Source organism: Dermacentor variabilis, chromosome 7 (assembly GCF_050947875.1).
Source record: "Dermacentor variabilis isolate Ectoservices chromosome 7, ASM5094787v1, whole genome shotgun sequence".
NCBI lineage: Eukaryota > Metazoa > Arthropoda > Arachnida > Ixodida > Ixodidae > Dermacentor > Dermacentor variabilis.
The window spans coordinates 175106748-175118890 of NC_134574.1; positions in this window are offsets into that span (position 1 = coordinate 175106748).

The window sequence follows — 12143 nt, forward strand, 5'->3', positions numbered from 1 at the left end:
GTCGTTTTCAAGAAAGTATCAAGTGTTCAGCCGTTTCCTCCTCCTCTCCACACGCCCCGCACAATCCCTCCATCCACGCGCCACCGCCGCTTTCTTGGTTGGAGGAGCGTGGAGGAGGAGGGTAGGTTGGCGGTTCTTAACCTGGTCGGCGGAAACGTGTATGGAGGGGATTTACTGGTACCTGGCTCGGTACGTTTTAATCCGCAGTACACCTGTCCTGGTCTCAAACAACAATGAGCTTCCCTTAGAGTTGTAAATATTTTCTTTGGCTATTTCTTGCCTAAATGTCCAGTATGTCTCTAATGATGATTTGGTTCGCATCTCTGTTTTCCACATACCCCTCTCTGTCTCCTCAACCTTTTTCTTGACAGATGATTCATTACCTGTCCCCCCACTGCTGCCCAAGTATTTGCTTTACAATTTTCTAGTTCGCTTCCTCCACCTTGTGCCAACATTCCTCGTGTACAAGTAACTACGCTCTCCCGCTGAGGCGCCGCGTGTGGAAAAAATGTGCGAAGGCGCTGCGAACGATCTGGGTTGAGGCGGAGATTGGGTTCGCGGCATATTCAACGTAATTTCGCTGCAGGCGCTGATACCGATTGCGCGCGTACGTTCTTATAATGGTGCTTTATTTCAACTGCAAATTTATATTGACGCATTTCTGCTACGTATACACATTTCAGGCATGGGTTATACAACATGACGTCTTATTAGGTTTTGCTGTCGTTGTCAAGTACGTGCGTCGTCTGCTAACGAGCGTTCGTTGCGCGGACACTGGCGGACGCCCAGTTTTTCTTGCAAAAAGTCTGTGCAGTAAGATTTTGTGTGGTTTTATTTACTTTGGTGCGCCGGCGACTCTTGTCGGCCGGCACCAATTGTAGTCTTAGCCAGGGGAACTACTATTTTCAACATTATTTTCTATAAATAACACGCAATTTTTCGGACAGAAGTCGCCTATCTGCAACATGAAGCTAGGTAAGAAAAGTTTATTGATATCTTGTCATTTTACGCGCGCTTCTTGTTGGAAGTCGCCTATCTGCAACATGAAGCTAGGTAAGAAAAGTTTATTGATATCTTGTCATTTTACGCGCGCTTCTTGTTGGTGGAATATTGATCAGGTACAATGATCACAGAAAATAATATTATAGTGATATAAACCAAGTTTTTTAACTATGTGACGCGAAGAGATGAAAATGACTAATGCACTTGTAGGTAAATCTAAGCGTACATAGACACATATATCCACGATATATATGTAAGAGAAAAATTGTCAAATGTTCTAATACACTGTTTGAAAAAGTGAAAACTACCAGCCGGAGTAAGCGTGTTTCCTTTAAAAGCTACACCTGCAGACTCGGGTGAACCAATCGACTTTCCGAAAAAAGGAATCAAGCCAATCATTGGACGGTAAAGTGAACAAGTATTAGGAAAAAATTAGCAGTGGCTTAGCTCGGCTATGCCAGGATATACGTAGCGAAAGCTAAGGCATAGCGTGGTTAGCCTTGGTTAATCTTGATTGCAAGTCCAGGTTAGTCTGGTTGTCTAGCTATGCTATGTTAGTGGTGATACATTAGTGGTGCAGGTAGAGGCATCTCTTCTTTCTGCCTCTCTCACTTTCTGTCTAGCTATGCTGCGGCGTTTAGCCAGTCGTTCGGCGCGTTGTTCGTCTGTTTCCTGGGCGATTCGTTTCCTCTTCATCTCGTTCCGATGTCGATTCCAGGCCTCATCCTGCTTATCAAAATTGTCGCCATCCATACTGCCGCCTCAAATATGGTTGCGGCGCACGCGAGCTCTCCTTTTCAATCCTCCGACATGTTATCAGGCACGCGACACAGCTGGCGAAGCGAGCGGAGGCGAGCGCAACGACGAGGAACGCGGTGTGACGCTGGAAAGGCGCGGCGGCGGAACACCTGCGGCTCGGTGCTACTAGTGGCGCATGCGCAGTAGTGACTAGGGAGCGAGAGAGAGAGAGAGCGAAATATCCGCGGCAAGGTGCGCGTGGTCACGTCATGTGCCTCCTCGGAGCACCGCCACGGCTAAATCGCAAGTTCGCGGCCAGTAAAGCTTTCGCTTTAATATCCGCGGCGAGGCGCGCGTTGTGACGTCATGTGCCTCCTCGGAGCACCGCCAAGGCGAAATCGCAGGTTCGCGGTCAGTAAAGGCTCTAAAAGATATTGCCCATGCACTCAGACTGAATCGGGGAGACAGTAGTCTTTACCAATGTAATCTGCGTTGCTTATCTGTCTGTCTCCATTAACGTGCCAGCAAGCGCAAGTAGAAACATATAGTCTAATCGAATGATATTTGCTATTCATATCGTATTCGACTTCAGAATTCTCTATTAAAAATTCTCGAATAGCCGTTTCCGTTCGAATTAACGCATAACAGCACTTTTGAAGTCTCGAAGGTGAGGGGTTGACGAATTAATGTGCTGCTGGAGAATCGCGGCTGTTGCGCAGAGGCGCACCATGTTCCTGAGAGAATTAACGCACGGGTGCTAATTGGTTCCGTTAAACATGTTCCTAACTGTCATTCAGTATAAACGGCCCGTTTTCGGGCAGCCTGTAAATCTGCTAAATTGAGTCAGGCATGGAAACCATTTGCACAGCGAAGCTGTTAAGGGCTACTTTCACCACTATCGTGTCCGCGTGCAGAACAAAAAATTACGAAGGTAGTGCAATGCCCGGCCGACCCGCGGCGGTGGTGAAGCAGGCGTTAAGCACTCCCGATACGTGGGTCGATCCCGAAGGTAGTGCAATGCCGGGCATAACCACGGCGGAGGTGAAGGAGGCTTTAGGCACTCCCCATACGTGGGCCGATCCTGAAGATAGTGCACTGCCGGCCTAACATCGGCGGAGGTAAACCAGGCGTTGAGCACTCCCCATACGTGGGCCGATCCTGAAGATAGTGCACTGCCGGGCCTAACATCGGCGGAGGTAAAGCAGGCGTTGAGCACTCCCCATACGTGGGCCGATCCTGAAGATAGTGCACTGCCGGGCATAACCACGGCGGAGGTGAAGGAGGCTTTAGGCACTCCCCATACGTGGGCCGATACTGAAGATAGTGCACTGCCGGGCCTAACATCGGCGGAGGTAAAGCATGCGTTGAGCACTCCCCATACGTGGGCCGATCCTGAATATAGTGCACTGCCGGGCCTAACATCGGCGGAGGTAAAGCAGGCTTTGAGCACTCCCCATACGTGGGCCGATCCTGAAGATAGTGCACTGCCGGGCCTAACATCGGCGGAGGTAAAGCAGGCGTTGAGCACTCCCCATACGTGGGCCGATCCCGAAGATATATAGTGCACTGCCGGGCCTAACCACGGCGGAGGTGAAGGAGGCTTTAAGCAATTTCCATGCGCGGGCCGATCCCGAAGATTGTGCAATGCCGGGCCGACCCGCGAAGAAGGTGCACTTCGCCATTAAAGGGAAGCTGAAGAGTCCGTCGCATTCAATAAGACGCTCATATACGGATGCGGGAACCTTATAAACCATGTAGGTAAAATTTGGGGGTTTTTTTTTTTCAATTAGGAGCGACGTAATCGTCGGTTAAAATTGCGCTGCAGCTCCGCCCCCCGTCGAATGCCGCGCGCTGCTGCTGACGCTGACGATGCGAGCGGAGACCGGAAACCGCGGTGTTGTAACGTCAACTCTAGTGTTTTAACGCGATAGCGTTAAGGAGCTCGTGTCGCAGAAAAGCCGGTGTCGTCGGCGTCGGTGTCGGCGTCGGCGTCCGCGGCGTTGGCCGTGAGCGATAAATCACGGCAGGCACTTCATAAATAAAAAGCAACTTCCAAGATGGGCTGGGTGGGAATCGAACCAGGGTCTCCGGAGTGTGAGACGGAGACGTTACCACTGAGCCACGAGTTCGATGCTTCAAAGCGGTACAAAAGCGCCTCTAGTGAACGCGGTGTTACCTTAAAAGGCTCAGGCGTGCGTCGCTTGCTGAGGCGCGCATTTCGTTGTCGCGCCGAACGCTGCGTTGCTTGACGCTCACCGCGTCCGATGCGGGGCGCGTTGTCGCTGCGCCGTAGCCCAATACCCCTTGGCGGGTCGACGGGAACGCTGTCGCGTTCCACTCTTGAAGGCGAAGCTTAAGCGTCCTCCAATTTTTTGTTCCCTCGCAGCCTGCGCGACCGTGCCTGACCGTGCTTGTTTCTGCGTGCGTGCCATCGTAATCTGCTTCGATCGACCCTGCATTCCTTTGTTGGTGCGTCTGCGTGTATATAGAGTGGTAGTCAACGTGCGCAGCATCAACTGAAGTGGTGGGCCGATCATGCCGGCTTTCTGTGCAGCCTACGGTTGCACGAGCACCAGCGGCCGACGGAATTCGCCGCCTTTACGACTTCGGTTATGAGTAGTGTGCGGATGGCGCACAGATGAAGGTCACTACACGTACTGCATGAACCGGGAAGCTTTTCACGCGTTTAAACCGTCTTCGTATATTGCCGACAGCTTTGGACAGCGCACAAATGCCGACGATCGCATCCCCGCTTACGTTCCACGAGGAGGCATGCAGGAACACAACACTACAGTTGTTTGACCGGAAACGAGCTCACTAGATCGGCGAAAGATCGGCGAGATCACCAGATCGCTTTGCAAAAAACATACTCACCAAAGAGCATTTCCAACACGAGGAGATCCCAAGACTTTGCTTTCGTTCGCGTCGAAAGCACTGCTTGCACCAGCATCGTTTGCTTCTTCGAGAGGCCGGCTCTTCGCAATCGGCTCGTACATGTAGGGATTAACGCCTAACTCCTCAGAAAAACGCAGTCTCTCTAAATTTTCCATTACCTCTTAATTTTCCATTACAGCACCAAACTACCTGGCACCGCGCTTCATGTGTAGCGGCAGCGGTCGGTCACTAGAGTTGACGTCACGGGGTGCCCGACCAATCACAGGCGGAAACGAGACGCCCGAGCTGGGCGTGTCCGCTGCTGCACTTTTCGTCGAAATAAAATATATTTGCGCTTTCTTTCGCTCAATTTCGATACGATATTCGGATTCGGAGGGTTGAAAACCATTATGTACACATGTTCACTCATTTTTTCTGGAAAACCTTTCAGCTTCCCTTTGAGGCGCGCACAGCTTCTCTGCTGGTCATCGTTCGGCACAGAGTGGAAGGGCGCCGAGTTTTCTCCGCGGTTCCGCCGCGTCCTCAAACCCGTTACAAGTGGGCGGGGACCACACTTGCCTTCTTCAACTAACACATCAAATTTACAAACATCTCTACGTGTATGTGCCGTTCCTTTAATTGCTTCATTATTGTCCTTATCATAGTACACCGGATAATTGAGAGCAGCCGTTTATAATACAGAAGCTGCTTAGTTCAATGGACGTACAGTTCGGAACGGCATTACATTTAGGTATGAAATGTAATATAAGCGTAACATGTTTCCCCAGAAATCAGACGAGAATAATTTCTTTCCTTTACGCCCCTAGAAAAAAGCCGAAGGATGCAGCTACCTGCTTCTTATTATTTTTTTAATTAAACAAATTCTGGCGTTTTACGTCTGTCGACATGATTATGAGGCCAACTGCTGGGTGCCTCATAAGAACCCCCGGGGGGTGATAAGTGAACATGTTCAGTTCTCACCACCTGGGGTTCTTTTACCTGCACCTAACGAGAAGTAGACGAGTTTTTTTTCGTTTCGTTCCCATAGAATCCCGCGACTTGGTTTGAACCCGCGAGCTCGAGTTTAACTGCGCAACGCCATACTTACTTTGTTATACCACTAATTAGGCTATACCGCCCCGCTTTTTTTCTTTTCTTTTTGGTATTGTTAAGCATGGACTAGACAAAAAATTTATCCCGGCTTACGGGCCAAATATTAGCATATATAATTAGGGGTGTGCGAATGTTTAAATTTTCGAATACGAATCGAATACGAATAAGGCAAAAAACTGTCTTCGAATATCGAAGCGAATATCGAATGTGTGTGTAGCATTAAAAAGTTGCAAAACGTGGTAACAATAGCTTTATTACTCTTTTAAAAAATAATATTGCATTTTACAAGGCTGCTGCAGGTTAAAAAGACACTCATTACAGATAATGCGCTCAGGTAATGACAGGTAATGCTCTCAGTCAAGTAATGCACTTGTTAATGATTATCATGAAGGAAAATTAACTGCTCAACATGTTCACAAAGTAAACGCTCTGTATGCAGAGTGACAGCATTTCCAACATCAGAAAATACTTTCACTTGGAACTGAGGTGGCAGGGATGGCGAAATACTTCTGGGCGCGTGTACTTAAAAGCGGGTATGCGTGAAGCGGCAAATGGACTGCCGCCGCTCACAAGGGTCCTCGCCCCTTTCGAGAAGGAGCTTTTCCGTATAGTCTGTAAATTCCTTCTCGGAGGCAAAGGTCAAATGTGCGTCGTCCTTGCTCGTCACCACAGACCGTCGAAAGCTTTCCACGCAGTGGACGTGCACGCGAGCTCGACGCTGGCACGGCGGTGTCCTGACTGGCTTCTACGCGCCAGCTGCGTGGAGCTCCCTTGTTACAATGTCCTTCCGCCAGGTCATCTGACCCGATGAACTGTGTCCTTAAAGCGCGGATCAAGAAACGTGGCCAGGTTGGCCCCTTCGTCAAATTCGCACTCAGCAAAACGAGTCTTTATACATTTTGCAAGGTTGTTAGCAAACGCTGAGCTGCCTTTGCAACCTTCGAGGCAATGCAGCATTCCAAAAATTATGGGAATTTAACATGACAATGAGGTGCACTTAAGATCACAGTTGCGTCAAATAAGGGCTTCAATGTCTCAAAAAACTCCACTGCATCTCTTCACTCCGCAGAGTTAAAGATATCTACGCTCGTGTCCGAAGTGGTGAGCTCAAGTCTAATGGACTCTTAGAGTTCAAGGAGCCTTGAGAGCATGAGCTACTGACTGTTCCATCTTGTGTCAATATCCTGCACAACATGGAGCACGTCTTTGTTCAGCTACGTCTGCAGATCGTTCAGTCTTTTCTGTGCACTAGGGCTATGCCTGTAGTGCTCTACAATCGCTTTCGCCTTCTTGCAGAGTCTGTTGATTGCCGGAGTACAAGACATTTCATTGCTGATCACCAGGTGCAGACTGTGCGCAAAGCAGGCTCACTGGAGCCATGGGAGTCTCCTGACAGCCGCTTGAATATTGCGGCCGCTGTCCGTCATGATGTACTTCACGCAGTCGATTGGTATCTCCCAGTCGCGTGCTCCTGCTCTCCTGCAGGAGGCCTGATCTCCTGGTATCTCCAGGAGAGCAGTCCGGGCCTCTACGATACGGCCCCTACTGCTCCGCCGGAAAAAGCACTGATGTCTTTTTTTTAATGTACACCGCCCGTAATGAATAAGAGAGGCTTAATCCGGCATGACTGACTCAGCACCAGCACGGCAAGCGCGAGAAAATCTGTCCGACGCACCTTCAGAAGCAGTGGGCACAGACGCCCCATTTGGTGATCGCTGTGTCTGAAGGTGCGTCGGACAGACTTTCTCGCACTTGCGGTGCTGGTGCTGACTCAGTCATGCCGGATTAAACCTTTCTTGCTCTTTACGGCAGTCTGTATTGCAAAAAAAGCATCAGTGATTTTTCCTGAGGAGCAGTATGGGACGTATAGTAGAGGCCCGGCATGCTCCCCTGGAGCAGTATCTTCGCTCTTGGCAGGCTTCTCGTATATACACAGCGATCACCAAATGGGGCGCCCGTGCCCACTGCATGCGTCGCCGCGCGGGAAGCCAGCGTCGGAGCGCAAACAAACTACGCCCCACTCCGCAATGCCCGCATCTTTAGGGGACAAACCCGTACAACACGCACTAGAAACCTCCTCCGTATAGTGCCCAAGCCGAGTCACATATTCAAGGAGCAAAAGCCCCCAGATTTACCGCTCTCAGCTCTTACTCGCGCCTGCGCACAAACGGCTGGAAATCCCTCAAATGAACGTCTCGTGGCACGATCGACTTAAAACCCCTCGATAATTTGAAAGTAGCGGCACTCTCCTCCCCGCTGCGCTTTCCTCCTCGATTCTTCTCGCGCGCGCTGCGCACGGCACGCTTTTCCGCGGACGGGCCGCAGCATTCGACGGAGGCGCATAATTTTGGGCCAGTTGCGCGCCCCAGTGGTGTAGAATTTTTTTTTTAATGGTGATAACAGCACACGAAATGCTGAAGCTAACGTTTATGAAGAAGTTGGTTTCTTCTTAAAGCCGTATGAGCGGGGTATACTGATGCAAAAGGAGCTTTGAAGCGAGTTCTATACTCTATAGACATTTTTTTCTGACACACGATAAGATGATCTTGTCTTGCTTGTGGCACATCCCTCTGCGTTTTTTTTTCTTGCCTGTGCGCGCATGTGCACCGCACGCATTCAGCGTGCCTTCGTAGTCGTAAGTGCATCGCCCGCCCATGCATTTGTCTTCACAATGGGAAAGTGCCCGTGCGTGGCAGCCCAATGCATGTTCAAGAACTTAAAGAACGCGATGCGTGGGCTAGCTCGTCACCCGCAATGCCACGGGTATACTTGCCACAATTTTTTTTCAGGACCCGCATTCATTTTATCTAAGTGACTGGCGCACAAAATTTAACTTGGCCCACCCCCAGGTTTCTAGTTGGCCCATCCCTAAATTTCAAGTTGGCCCACCCCGAATTTAATTTGGTGCATGTCCAAATCTCAAGTTGGCCCACCCCCAAATTTCAGTTAGCCCACCCCCAAATTTCAATTCGGACCACATCCGCGTTTAAGTTGAAGCACCCCCAAATTTCAGTTGGGGGTGCTAAGGTTCCTGAGGTGCAACCAGAATCACTGCAGCCCCAGCCGGAAGCGATGACATACGCCGCCGTCGCCCGCCGCCAAGGCACCCCCGCACGACCGCGCCAGGTACCTTTAACGCCACAATTCCCTCGTCCACCACCGCCGCCGCCGCCGCCAGCACGCCCGCTGTTAGATACGGGACCTTTTCCTGAGCCTCCTTCGAGTTCACCAGACCACATCGAATCGCGCCACACCTAAGTAAGGAACGCAGAAGCAGATCTACCCCGTTCCCGAGGCGCGGCACGTGCAAACGAGTTGGCGTCCCCCACTTCGTGCGCCGCGGGTGGAGCTATTCACTGCTTGACTCTTCCCAAAAGTGTAGCGGGAGCCTGGCACGGTTCCAGGTAACGGAGGTCCCGAGGCAAGACGGCTGTAATGCACCGAGAAGCCCTGGCAGCAATCCCCCATCCGCCTTTGTGAAGGCACTTGCAGACCGGGAAGGCAATACCGCAGAGAGAAGTAAGCCCTCGGACAATTGGGGCCCAAGGAGCGACCCTGTGCGCCGGGTGTGACACAATCGCACGGGCGCCTACCACTGGCCGAAAATGACGACACCTGAGCGGGCTCGCCGATTGGCCGAAAATGGCGTCACCTGAGCGGGCTCGCCGATTGGCCAAACGTGACGTGACTTCGAGACACCGAAGGTCTTAAAAGCCAGAGACCGGGAGCAGCAACAGAGGATTCCTTGATTCATCTCTTTCGAGCTTCTTGCCACGGGCCGTAGCGTCCGAGTTGCTGGCGGCCCGTAATGACTTTTATGACTGTTAATTTCTTTGTACTCTCACTGTAAATAATGTAAATAAGCCTCCAGTTTTCATCTGTAAATCCTCCTCAACCTCGGCCAACTCCCGCACCCAACGGCAAGGTCCAATATCTGGGGGACAGCAATTGGGATTGTCCTCCAGATCCAACACCGCCCGTCGCCCAGCGCCGCTGCGCGAGGAAAACGGACACTTGGCGCGCTCCTGACCACCGCCCACTCTGCTACGACTGCGGAGAAGCGGGTCACGTCTACCGCCGATGCCCATACCTGGAAATGGAACTGCGAGGATTCGCCGTTAACGCGCCACGACCACAGCTTGGCGAACGACCTCGGGATATCGCCGACTACCTCGCCGCCACTCAGTGGAGCGCTCGACGACCGTCCCGTTCGCCGTCACCAGGCTGCTACCTGTAGCCGCAGCGCAGACTGGCCCAGCCAGGGGCCGGTCTGCGACCCCATATTTGGAAAACTAAAAGCAGCAACCGATGGAGGTGCGTTGGTGTTCGTCGAACTGACGAAGATCCTCCGCCGCCGACGAAGACGCAGAAAAGACCATCTCGACGACATAATAACGACACGCCGCCGTCCCGGGGAAGTCAGGAAGCCAAGACTACACCGACGAAAGACGACTTGACGACGCGACGTACCAGCTTCAGTTCAACAAGACGCAGCCGTGATCCGACGCCAAGACCTAACTGCAACGCCAGGCAGAGAACCACCGACCTCGACGTGCTTCTCGACGGCCACGTAGTTACCGCCTTAATGGACACAGGGACCGATTACTCCGTAATGAATGGACACATCGCCGCCCAGTTGAAGAAAGTTAAAACTGCATGGGAAGGCCCTCAAATTCGGACCGCTGGAGGACACCTCATCACGCCGACTGGAATCTGCACGGCAAGAATTACCGTTCATGACCGGACTTACCCTGCCACCATCGTTATCCTCCAACAGTGTTCACGAGACGTCATTCTCGGCATGGACTTGCTGAACCAACACGGCGCAATCATCGACCTGAAGTCGAAGTCGATAACGCTGTCGGAAGATCGAGCGATACTGCCGGAGAGCTCTCGTAGTCACCATGCCTTATGCGTACTCGAAAGTCAAGTCAGCATCCCACCTCGCTCCAGCATTGTCATTTCCGTCGGCACCAAAACACCTGCCGACGTAGAAGGCGTCATCGAGGGTGACCAACGTCTACTGCTAGACCGTGAAATTTGCGTCGCAAGAGGGATCGCTCGACTGCATGGAAGGAAAACTGAAGTGTTGCTGACAAACTTCAGCCAGGAGTTCAAGCACATCAACAAGGGCACGACGATCGCGTACATCGAGGAAAGTCTGGAAAGCAGTAATGCGTTTGCCCTCTCGGATTCCGCCGCATCGACCCCGACGACCATGGTTCCCCAACCAGACTACGACATTAATGCAAGTCTCCCCGTGACTAAGCAACAGCAGCTCAGAAGTCTGCTCCGACGATACAAAGGCTGCTTTTCGACGTCATCGAGGATTCGACAAACACCAGTCGCCAAGCATCGCATAATCACCGAGGTGTGCGCTCGACCACTCCGCCAGAGCCCTTACCGAGTTTCGCCGCGAGAACGTGAAGCTATAAGAGAACAAGTTGACGAAATGCTGCGCGACGGCATCATCCAGCCGTCGAAAAGCCCGTGGGCATCCCCTGTTGTCCTGGTGAAGAAAAAGGACGGAACCTTACGTTTCTGCGTCGATTATCGTCCACTGAACAAGATCACAAAGAAGGATGTATACCCCCTACCACGGATAGATGACGCATTAGATCGGCTCTGCAACGCAAAATACTTCTCGTCGATGGATCTCAAGTCTGGCTACTGGCAAATAGAAGTCGACGAGAGAGATCGCGAAAAGACTGCCTTCATCACGCCAGACGGCCTCTACGAGTTCAAGGTCATGCCATTTGGATTGTGCTCGGCGCCTGCAACGTTCCAGCGCGTCATGGACACGGTGTTAGCAGGATTGAAGTGGCAGACCTGTCTTGTTTACTTGGATGACGTCGTCGTCTTCGCCGGAAATTTCGACGATCACCTTTGGCGGCTTGCGACAGTAGTAGAGGCCATCAAGTCATCAGGGCTCACTCTGTAGCCAGAAATGTGCCGCTTCGCTTACGATGAGCTTCTGTTCCTAGGCCACGTCATCAGCAAGTCTGGAGTTCGCCCCGACCCGCAGAAGACAGCTGCCATATCGCAAAGTTCCCGCAGCCCATCGGCAAGAAGGCAGTGCGTAGATTTATTGGCATGTGTGCCTACTCAGGCGATTTGTCAAGGACTTATCACGCATCGCTGAGCCGCTGACACAGCTAACTAAATGCGACATCGAGTTCAAGTGGGAAACGCCGCAGGCCGACACATTTCAAGAACTCAACCGACGCATGCAGTCGCCGCCCGTACTTGCGCACTTCGACGAGCACGCCGATACCGAAATCCACACTGACGCCAGTAGCTTAGGTCTCGGTGCCGTCCTAGTCCAGAGAAAAGATGGACATGAACACGTGATAGCTTACGCTAGCCAGTCGTTATCAAAAGCGGAAGGCAATTATTCTACAACCGAAAAGGAATGC